This window comes from Pempheris klunzingeri, chromosome 8 (assembly GCF_042242105.1).
Source record: "Pempheris klunzingeri isolate RE-2024b chromosome 8, fPemKlu1.hap1, whole genome shotgun sequence".
Classification (NCBI taxonomy): domain Eukaryota; kingdom Metazoa; phylum Chordata; class Actinopteri; order Acropomatiformes; family Pempheridae; genus Pempheris; species Pempheris klunzingeri.
The window spans coordinates 28,838,828-28,848,827 of record NC_092019.1 but is presented as its reverse complement, the minus strand read 5'-3'; the positions used below and the strand labels follow the sequence as shown (position 1 = coordinate 28,848,827).

At 44.3% G+C, this 10,000-nt stretch overlaps 5 non-coding genes and 2 pseudogenes across 5 annotated transcripts; 2 read left to right on the top strand and 5 right to left on the bottom strand.

The window, feature by feature from the left end:
* The first annotated feature begins 233 nt into the window (after nucleotides 1–233).
* Nucleotides 234–352, top strand: LOC139206125 (5S ribosomal RNA; annotated as a pseudogene).
* Nucleotides 353–497: 145 nt separating this feature from the next.
* LOC139206082 (5S ribosomal RNA) lies at nucleotides 498–616 on the top strand (annotated as a pseudogene).
* Nucleotides 617–774: 158 nt separating this feature from the next.
* Nucleotides 775–893, bottom strand: LOC139206476 (5S ribosomal RNA). Its single transcript, XR_011584799.1, has one exon. It is a non-coding gene; the product is annotated as a 5S ribosomal RNA (ribosomal RNA).
* Nucleotides 894–1,434: 541 nt separating this feature from the next.
* Nucleotides 1,435–1,553, bottom strand: LOC139206400 (5S ribosomal RNA). The gene has a single exon (XR_011584726.1). It is a non-coding gene; the product is annotated as a 5S ribosomal RNA (ribosomal RNA).
* A 544-nt stretch (nucleotides 1,554–2,097) lies between these two features.
* Nucleotides 2,098–2,216, bottom strand: LOC139206399 (5S ribosomal RNA). The gene has a single exon (XR_011584725.1). It is a non-coding gene; the product is annotated as a 5S ribosomal RNA (ribosomal RNA).
* Nucleotides 2,217–2,760: 544 nt separating this feature from the next.
* On the bottom strand, nucleotides 2,761–2,879 carry LOC139206397 (5S ribosomal RNA). Its single transcript, XR_011584724.1, has one exon. It is a non-coding gene; the product is annotated as a 5S ribosomal RNA (ribosomal RNA).
* A 6,902-nt stretch (nucleotides 2,880–9,781) lies between these two features.
* LOC139206486 (5S ribosomal RNA) lies at nucleotides 9,782–9,900 on the bottom strand. The gene has a single exon (XR_011584809.1). It is a non-coding gene; the product is annotated as a 5S ribosomal RNA (ribosomal RNA).
* Nucleotides 9,901–10,000: the final 100 nt, after the last annotated feature.

The window sequence follows — 10,000 nt, the reverse complement described above, 5'->3', positions numbered from 1 at the left end:
AATGTTTTGCTCGCTTGTTGAAATAGGTAAGATGTGGACATTGTCCAGGAAAAAAATAATGTTGATAGAATTTGACAATTGGCATTCGTAATAGCTTCTTCCCAAGTCAATCATTGTGACATGATTATACGCTATGTTTTACAAAATATACACAATGCAGTTGCTATCCATGATGCGATCCTGTGTAAGCACCATTTTCTTGTATAAAGGACCTTTTTGTCACTCTCTTTGTTGCTTACAGTCATACCGCCCTCAAAGCCCCCGATTTCATCTGAACTGGGAAGCTATGCAAGGTCGGGCCTGGATAGTACTTGGACGGGAGACCGCCTGGGAACAGCAGGTGCTGTAAGCTTTGTCAGTTATCTTTCCAGATTGAATTCTAGCCGAAATGTACTACTATTTTTACAAAATATACACAATGCAGTTGCTATCCATGATGCGATCCTGTGTAAGCACCATTTTCTTGTATAAAGGACCTTTTTGTCACTCACTTTGTTGCTTACAGTCATACCGCCCTCAAAGCGCCCGATTTCGTCTGAACTGGGAAGCTATGCAAGGTCGGGCCTGGATAGTACTTGGATGGGAGACCGCCTGGGAACAGCAGGTGCTGTAAGCTTTGTCAGTTATCTTTCCAGATTGAATTCTAGCCCAAATGTACTATGCATTTTGGCCAGAGCAAAAAACGTGATGTGTTTTCAAGTTCCTTCTTCTGTATGGAAAAAGAAGCTGTGTACGTGTTAATGCAGAAGCAGCAGTGGCAGAGCCGACTGCAAAAGCTTACAGCACCTGGTATTCCCAGGCGGTCTCCCATCCAAGTACTAATCAGGCCCAACCCTGCTTGGCTTCTGAGATCAGACGAGATCAGGCGTGTTCAAGGTGGTATGGCCGTAAGCAAAGGCTTTGTTGGCAAACTGGTCTTCTAAAGATGCTGCATCCCAATGTTTTGCTCGCTTGTTGAAATAGGTAAGATGTGGACATTGTCCAGGAAAAAAATAATGTTGATAGAATTTGACAATTGGCATTCGTAATAGCTTCTTCCCAAGTCAATCATTGTGACATGATTATACGCTATGTTTTACAAAATATACACAATGCAGTTGCTATCCATGATGCGATCCTGTGTAAGCACCATTTTCTTGTATAAAGGACCTTTTTGTCACTCACTTTGTTGCTTACAGTCATACCGCCCTCAAAGCGTCTGAACTGGGAAGCTATGCAAGGTCGGGCCTGGATGGTACTTGGATGGGAGACCGCCTGGGAACAGCAGGTGCTGTAAGCTTTGTCAGTTATCTTTCCAGATTGAATTCTAGCCGAAATGTACTATGCATTTTGGCCAGAGCAAAAAACGTGATGTGTTTTCAAGTTCCTTCTTCTGTATGGAAAAAGAAGCTGTGTACGTGCTGTAGAAGCAGCAGTGGCAGAGCCGACTGCAAAAGCTTACAGCACCTGGTATTCCCAGGCGGTCTCCCATCCAAGTACTAACCAGGCCCAACCCTGCTTGGCTTCTGAGATCAGACGAGATCAGGCGTGTTCAAGGTGGTATGGCCGTAAGCAAAGGCTTTGTTGGCAAACTGGTCTTCTAAAGATGCTGCATCCCAATGTTTTGCTCGCTTGTTGAAATAGGTAAGATGTGGACATTGTCCAGGAAAAAAATAATGTTGATAGAATTTGACAATTGGCATTCGTAATAGCTTCTTCCCAAGTCAATCATTGTGACATGATTATACGCTATGTTTTACAAAATATACACAATGCAGTTGCTATCCATGATGCGATCCTGTGTAAGCACCATTTTCTTGTATAAAGGACCTTTTTGTCACTCACTTTGTTGCTTACAGTCATACCGCCCTCAAAGCGTCTGAACTGGGAAGCTATGCAAGGTCGGGCCTGGATAGTACTTGGATGGGAGACCGCCTGGGAACAGCAGGTGCTGTAAGCTTTGTCAGTTATCTTTCCAGATTGAATTCTAGCCCAAATGTACTATGCATTTTGGCCAGAGCAAAAAACGTGATGTGTTTTCAAGTTCCTTCTTCTGTATGGAAAAAGAAGCTGTGTACGTGTTAATGCAGAAGCAGCAGTGGCAGAGCCGACTGCAAAAGCTTACAGCACCTGGTATTCCCAGGCGGTCTCCCATCCAAGTACTAACCAGGCCCAACCCTGCTTGGCTTCTGAGATCAGACGAGATCAGGCGTGTTCAAGGTGGTATGGCCGTAAGCAAAGGCTTTGTTGGCAAACTGGTCTTCTAAAGATGCTGCATCCCAATGTTTTGCTCGCTTGTTGAAATAGGTAAGATGTGGACATTGTCCAGGAAAAAAATAATGTTGATAGAATTTGACAATTGGCATTCGTAATAGCTTCTTCCCAAGTCAATCATTGAGACATGATTATACGCTATGTTTTACAAAATATACACAATGCAGTTGCTATCCATGATGCGATCCTGTGTAAGCACCATTTTCTTGTATAAAGGACCTTTTTGTCACTCACTTTGTTGCTTACAGTCATACCGCCCTCAAAGCGTCTGAACTGGGAAGCTATGCAAGGTCGGGCCTGGATAGTACTTGGATGGGAGACCGCCTGGGAACAGCAGGTGCTGTAAGCTTTGTCAGTTATCTTTCCAGATTGAATTCTAGCCCAAATGCACTATGCATTTTGGCCAGAGCAAAAAACGTGATGTGTTTTCAAGTTCCTTCTTCTGTATGGAAAAAGAAGCTGTGTACATGTTAATGCAGAAGCAGCAGTGGCAGAGCCGACTGCAAAAGCTTACAGCACCTGGTATTCCCAGGCGGTCTCCCATCCAAGTACTAACCAGGCCCAACCCTGCTTGGCTTCTGAGATCAGACGAGATCAGGCGTGTTCAAGGTGGTATGGCCGTAAGCAAAGGCTTTGTTGGCAAACTGGTCTTCTAAAGATGCTGCATCCCAATGTTTTGCTCGCTTGTTGAAATAGGTAAGATGTGGACATTGTTGTTGTGCTTTAACAAGTGGTAATGTTCAATTTGGCTATCAGAAATAATTAATAATTATCAAAGATAATTAATAATTATTAAAATAAATGAACTTTGATTAAAGTCCACCACGATTGGGGCACCACCTCGAAAAACGAGGAAAAGACCGCCGTTCTAATTGATTTAGTCTCATAAAAATACTAAACTATCAATTTGGAATTATGTTTTATAATTAATTTAATAATTACTACCAAAATTACCACATTGATAGCTAGCTGAAGGATTTTTGGAGTTCTTGACAGTGTAGAGGCTGGCAGTGTCCACAATTGTACAACATTAACGGAGACAGCAAGTATTAAAACATTTATTAAAACAGAGCAAAATTCAGGGACATCATTTGTTATGCATTAAGGACTTGTACTTTGGTTGTAAGTACGGCTGAAGCAGAGTAGGTGTTAAAGACATCTGCTGTTGCAGAAACAAAATCAATCAACAATCTAACCAAATCTCTATGACTAAACTAAAATAATATGAGTGTAAGAGTGTGTGTGTGTGTGTGTGTGTGTGTGTGTGTGTGTGTGTGATAAGGCTGAGGAATGTGAGATGGGTCCCACAAAGGTGGGGGAGAGAGACCAAATGGTGATGGCCAGACCCCCTGGGGTGTGGGTCAGAGGCAGACAAAGGAAAGCTAAGTGCTGTTAGCTTAGCCTTGTCCCTCAGTGGCCTGTCGCAGACTGTGTGTGTGAGAGAGATAAAGGTGCAGGTTAAGACAGGATGGTTAGTTTGTAGGCTAACATCAACTAAACTTAATGGATGCACAGTAATCTACAACACATCACAATAATCAAACTCAATGAACATTAAAACAAGTCAATACATTAACAAGGGTAAACCATGTATGCAGTAATGCTATGCTAATTATGCCCAGTTAGAGTTTGTTACCAGTCCTTAAAAGGGGAGACGAAGTGTCCTTGAGGGTGCTGCTTTCTCAGCTTGTTGCTGGAGGAAAGGTGTGGTTCGTGTCCGTGCTGTGGTTGCAGGCTGGAGGAATCCGGTCGCTCCTTTGTTCCTGTTAGTTAGCAGCTCTGTGCTAACTTGCTGGTGTGCTCCTGTTGTTGGTTCTGGTTATCAGCTGGCAGACTCTGGGTCGTGCCTGCTGGCGCTGATCTGCTTACTTCAGGCAGGACCTTGTGTCGCTACCATGAAGGAGGTGGCTGCTCTGGACAGACCACACTGAGGCAGAGCTTAGCTGAGTTGAGCTGGTCTCTCCTCTTCAGGAAAGATCAGGAGAGCTGGTCTCTCCTCTGCAGGAGGAGAGGGAGCAGGAAAGACCTGGTCTCTCCACTTCAGGAGAGACGATGAGAAAGAGAGAGTTCAGTGGGGGTGAACTGGTTTTGTGGGCCTGCGGTCGTAAAATCATGTGTCCCCTCCGGCCAATGGTGACAGTGGAGCTGGGCGCGGGGGTGATTTCACACCTATCTGTGAAACTGGGGGGCATTGGGGAAAGGAGCCCAATAGTTTTACAGACAAAGAAACATGCGGTTTCACTATGTGTCATTCACTGTATAGTGAAGCCCAACATCCCCCCTGCCATCAGGATGTCACCTGATGTGGGATGCTGATGGGATAATTGTGCATGTTTCGGCCATTGTTCATTTTTGTCAGTCCAGGTGAAACAAGTTGGTAACTACTGGGCAGTTTGTTATCCAACTGGGCATATGCTGAATCTATCTTGGCAAAGCTAGAACAGACATACGTTACAAAACAGTTCTTTATACACAACAATGACATACTGCATCCTAATAACCTGTGTTTCTCAGTTGTTAGTGAGGGTTAGTGGGAACAGGAAATGTCAGTGTATTATGTAACAGAGATAGAGGCACCTAAAATGACAAAGTCATAACAGTGTGTCCTACGTGTGTTTTGTATGATTTCACTGACAAAATATGAAGTTGGTCCAAGTGTACTTGGAAGTTGAGCAGTGGTGTTGAATCCAATCAGAATTTAGGCTTTCAGTAATGTTTGTTTTATTACTGAGTGCTCAAATGAGTTTGCTGCTGTTGCTAACAAATTCAAATTTGCCTAAATAACTGTAGTGAAGGTGAGATGCAAGATTGGGTGTCTGTCATCAGGTCAGTGCTGCCATGACCAAAAAGAGTGCGCTCTAGAGCTCTTATTCTTTCTTGGCCCAGGGCTGTAACGCTCCTGGTAGCCAGAGGGAGAGAGACATACAAAGTCACTGTCAGTGCCTTGTTCTGAGCTGCAGTCAGAGATGCTGTAGTCATCATCTGACCCGTACACTACCTGGTCACTGTTCCTTGCCTGGATTTCTGCGTATGGCAGTCTCCTGCTCCTATGCTGTGAGTGTCTATCCCTGGGCAGTGGATGGACCTGGCGGTTACGCTCAGTGTCCCTATGTGGTCTTTTGTCACCCCCCTTTCGTCTGTTGTGAGGGTGAACTTTTGGGGCAGCTGACCTGTCTGATACCTTGGTGTGTGAGCTGGGTGGCTCACTTGTCCCCCCTCTTGCTTTGGAAGAGACAATAGTTTCCCAGACTACCTGTGTCATCTTCCGGATCTCCTGCAATGAGGGGTCACCTTCCTGTGTCCTGAGTACAACGTGAGTACGCACACATGGGTGGAGGTTTCTCAAGAATAAAGCTTTGAAGGTGGAGCTTTCTTCTAAGCCTGGTGCATTCTTTCCCTGGAAATATGCGTGTCTCAAACGTTGGTAGTACTCTTTTGGATGCTCACGACGGGCATGTTTAATTTGTAGGGCTGCAACTATTGCTGTGGTGTCGTCAGTAGCACAGGAAAATTCTTCTGTCAGTGCTTGACGTAGCAATTTATACTCATTTCTGACACTGGGAGGTCGTGACTGTATAAACTTGTGGACCGCTTTAGAGCTGGTTTTCCATACAAGTCTAACTTTCTCCCTTTCAGTTGCATGGGGTAAGTCAATTAAGTTGTAGTCTAGCTCCCTGAAATAGTCCTCAACTTGGTGATCACAGTTATCTGGATCAAACCTATCAATGCTTCTAGCTAGAAGCTCAAGCTCTTCAAGGCGGGGACCCTGTGAAGGCGAGACTAAGCTAGTGTCATTGCTATGTAAATCATGCCCTACACTTCTCTGTGGTGGAAGAACAGGGGCTGAACAGCGGCCACTCTGACGGTGATGCAGAGAGGAGGCTGAGCAGTCCTGGACTGTTCTAGTCCCATCTTTGGAGGGACAAGCATGGAGAAATGTGTCGTGCAATGATATGAATGAGGGACTTGGGACGGAATATCTTCTAGAAGATATACTAGACAACTCCTCTATGTCTGTTTCAGAGGAATGGGACGTCAGGTGGCTTTGAGCTCGGTCTCTCAGCGGAGGCTGAGGAGCTGACTTCATTCCCAAGAACTTGTGTTCAGGTGGGAATAATTCATGTCCTCTGTTTGGGGAAAAACTGAACATGTCACTGGTAGAAGAGTGTGAATCGGAGTAACCTGAATCACACTGGCTGATCGACTCTGGTCGGGCCAAATGTTCTGACTTCAGTCTATACATTTCTTCTTTTTGCGAACAGAGATCTAACTCTGCTGTGTGCAGGTCTTCTAAGTAGCACAGGGCTTTCTTATTAGCCATCTGAACCTCATGGAAGAGGCTAGCATTTTGCGCTCTCAGGATTTCTACCTCCTTCTCTATGGCTGCTCTACTCTGAAGGGCGAGGCTGGTTTGCCTGTGGAAAGTCAAAAGCAAGCATTTTAACAAGGAGCCCTTGGATGCAGTCTGTGCATCACACCTGTCGTTGAGTAGGGAGTCTATCTCTTCTGTACACTCACTGAAATTCAATTTGTTAATGAATTCGGGGTAGCCAGGCTTTAGGCTCTGTGCTAGGGAAGAAATAAACTGCTCTACACAGGGGTTCTCCATTGTTGCCTAAAAAGGGGTGAGGTAAAACAAGTTAAAATGCGATGAAGCAAAGTGGTTGGCTGTGGTGTTGCGGTGGCAGACACCTTGAAGTGTAGCTTGGGGAATACTACTAGCCTAACACTGTGGTGGCCTACACTAGAAGGTAGCTATACACTATCTAGTGGAACTGGTGGGGATAGCAAACTGAGGCCAATTAAGGTAAATGTAGATTTACACAAAATAAGTTTACTCACCAAAATTATGACTCTCTAACTGAAATGCACGGCAGTAACAGTCAGGAATGTCTCTTTAAGTTACTCAAGCTGGAACACGTGGCAGTTGCAGCTAGGTACTAACTTCACAGGGCTGATAGCACGCTGTGGCTCTCTCTCAGGCTCTATTCCTTAATCAGGCTGAAATGCACGGCAGTAACAGCCAGGTTCAAGCTCTACGTTCACAGGGCCGGTGGCACGCTGTGTCTTAACAAACAGGAAGCACTTTAGCGAATGGACAGATTGCATTGAATGTGTGACATTCAAATGCAGAACCAAATTCTTCCTACAGGATAGGTTTACCTGTAAGGTTAGCAGCAGTAGCAAGCTCTAAATGTAACACTATGGGGCTTTCAATGTTTGCTTTCAAACATAGGCACCAGTATTAGCATTAGCTTTAGCCTTAATTCACAGTACACTAACTCTTCAAATTGTTTTAGCTTAATTTAGTTATATTGATTTTCACCACAATGCACTTGAAAGTACAGCTGGAAGTACTTCTGTGACTGACTAGTGGTTAAAAATGTTAATTTTGCTCGTTTTAAAGTTTTTTCAAAAATTTTGGTTTTGACCAAAATTCTGCTGAAAATTAATATTGTACAAATATGAACAATTGCCAACAGTACTCTGCCTCACACGGGGCACCATTTGTTGTGCTTTAACAAGTGGTAATGTTCAATTTGGCTATCAGAAATAATTAATAATTATCAAAGATAATTAATAATTATTAAAATAAATGAACTTTGATTAAAGTCCACCTCGATTGGGGCACCACCTCGAAAAACGAGGAAAAGACAGCCGTTCTAATTGATTTAGTCTCATAAAAATACTAAACTATCAATTTGGAATTATGTTTTATAATTAATTTAATAATTACTACCAAAATTACCACATTGATAGCTAGCTGAAGGATTTTTGGAGTTCTTGACAGTGTAGAGGCTGGCAGTGTCCACAATTGTACAACATTAACGGAGACAGCAAGTATTAAAACATTTATTAAAACAGAGCAAAATTCAGGGACATCATTTGTTATGCATTAAGGACTTGTACTTTGGTTGTAAGTACGGCTGAAGCAGAGTAGGTGTTAAAGACATCTGCTGTTGCAGAAACAAAATCAATCAACAATCTAACCAAATCTCTATGACTAAACTAAAATAATATGAGTGTAAGAGTGTGTGTGTGTGTGTGTGTGTGTGTGTGTGTGTGTGTGATAAGGCTGAGGAATGTGAGATGGGTCCCACAAAGGTGGGGGAGAGAGACCAAATGGTGATGGCCAGACCCCCTGGGGTGTGGGTCAGAGGCAGACAAAGGAAAGCTAAGTGCTGTTAGCTTAGCCTTGTCCCTCAGTGGCCTGTCGCAGACTGTGTGTGTGAGAGAGATAAAGGTGCAGGTTAAGACAGGATGGTTAGTTTGTAGGCTAACATCAACTAAACTTAATGGATGCACAGTAATCTACAACACATCACAATAATCAAACTCAATGAACATTAAAACAAGTCAATACATTAACAAGGGTAAACCATGTATGCAGTAATGCTATGCTAATTATGCCCAGTTAGAGTTTGTTACCAGTCCTTAAAAGGGGAGACGAAGTGTCCTTGAGGGTGCTGCTTTCTCAGCTTGTTGCTGGAGGAAAGGTGTGGTTCGTGTCCGTGCTGTGGTTGCAGGCTGGAGGAATCCGGTCGCTCCTTTGTTCCTGTTAGTTAGCAGCTCTGTGCTAACTTGCTGGTGTGCTCCTGTTGTTGGTTCTGGTTATCAGCTGGCAGACTCTGGGTCGTGCCTGCTGGCGCTGATCTGCTTACTTCAGGCAGGACCTTGTGTCGCTACCATGAAGGAGGTGGCTGCTCTGGACAGACCACACTGAGGCAGAGCTTAGCTGAGTTGAGCTGGTCTCTCCTCTTCAGGAAAGATCAGGAGAGCTGGTCTCTCCTCTGCAGGAGGAGAGGGAGCAGGAAAGACCTGGTCTCTCCACTTCAGGAGAGACGATGAGAAAGAGAGAGTTCAGTGGGGGTGAACTGGTTTTGTGGGCCTGCGGTCGTAAAATCATGTGTCCCCTCCGGCCAATGGTGACAGTGGAGCTGGGCGCGGGGGTGATTTCACACCTATCTGTGAAACTGGGGGGCATTGGGGAAAGGAGCCCAATAGTTTTACAGACAAAGAAACATGCGGTTTCACTATGTGTCATTCACTGTATAGTGAATCCCAACATTGTCCAGGAAAAAAATAATGTTGATAGAATTTGACAATTGGCATTCGTAATAGCTTCTTCCCAAGTCAATCATTGTGACATGATTATACGCTATGTTTTACAAAAAATACACAATGCAGTTGCTATCCATGATGCGATCCTGTGTAAGCACCATTTTCTTGTATAAAGGACCTTTTTGTCACTCACTTTGTTGCTTACAGTCATACCGCCCTCAAAGCGTCTGAACTGGGAAGCTATGCAAGGTCGGGCCTGGATAGTACTTGGATGGGAGACCGCCTGGGAACAGCAGGTGCTGTAAGCTTTGTCAGTTATCTTTCCAGATTGAATTCTAGCCCAAATGTACTATGCATTTTGGCCAGAGCAAAAAACGTGATGTGTTTTCAAGTTCCTTCTTCTGTATGGAAAAAGAAGCTGTGTACGTGTTAATGCAGAAGCAGCAGTGGCAGAGCCGACTGCAAAAGCTTACAGCACCTGGTATTCCCAGGCGGTCTCCCATCCAAGTACTAACCAGGCCCAACCCTGCTTGGCTTCTGAGATCAGACGAGATCAGGCGTGTTCAAGGTGGTATGGCCGCAAGCAAAGGCTTTGTTGGCAAACTGGTCTTCTAAAGATGCTGCATCCCAATGTTTTGCTCGCTTGTTGAAATAGGTAAGATGTGGACATTGTCCAGGAAAAAAA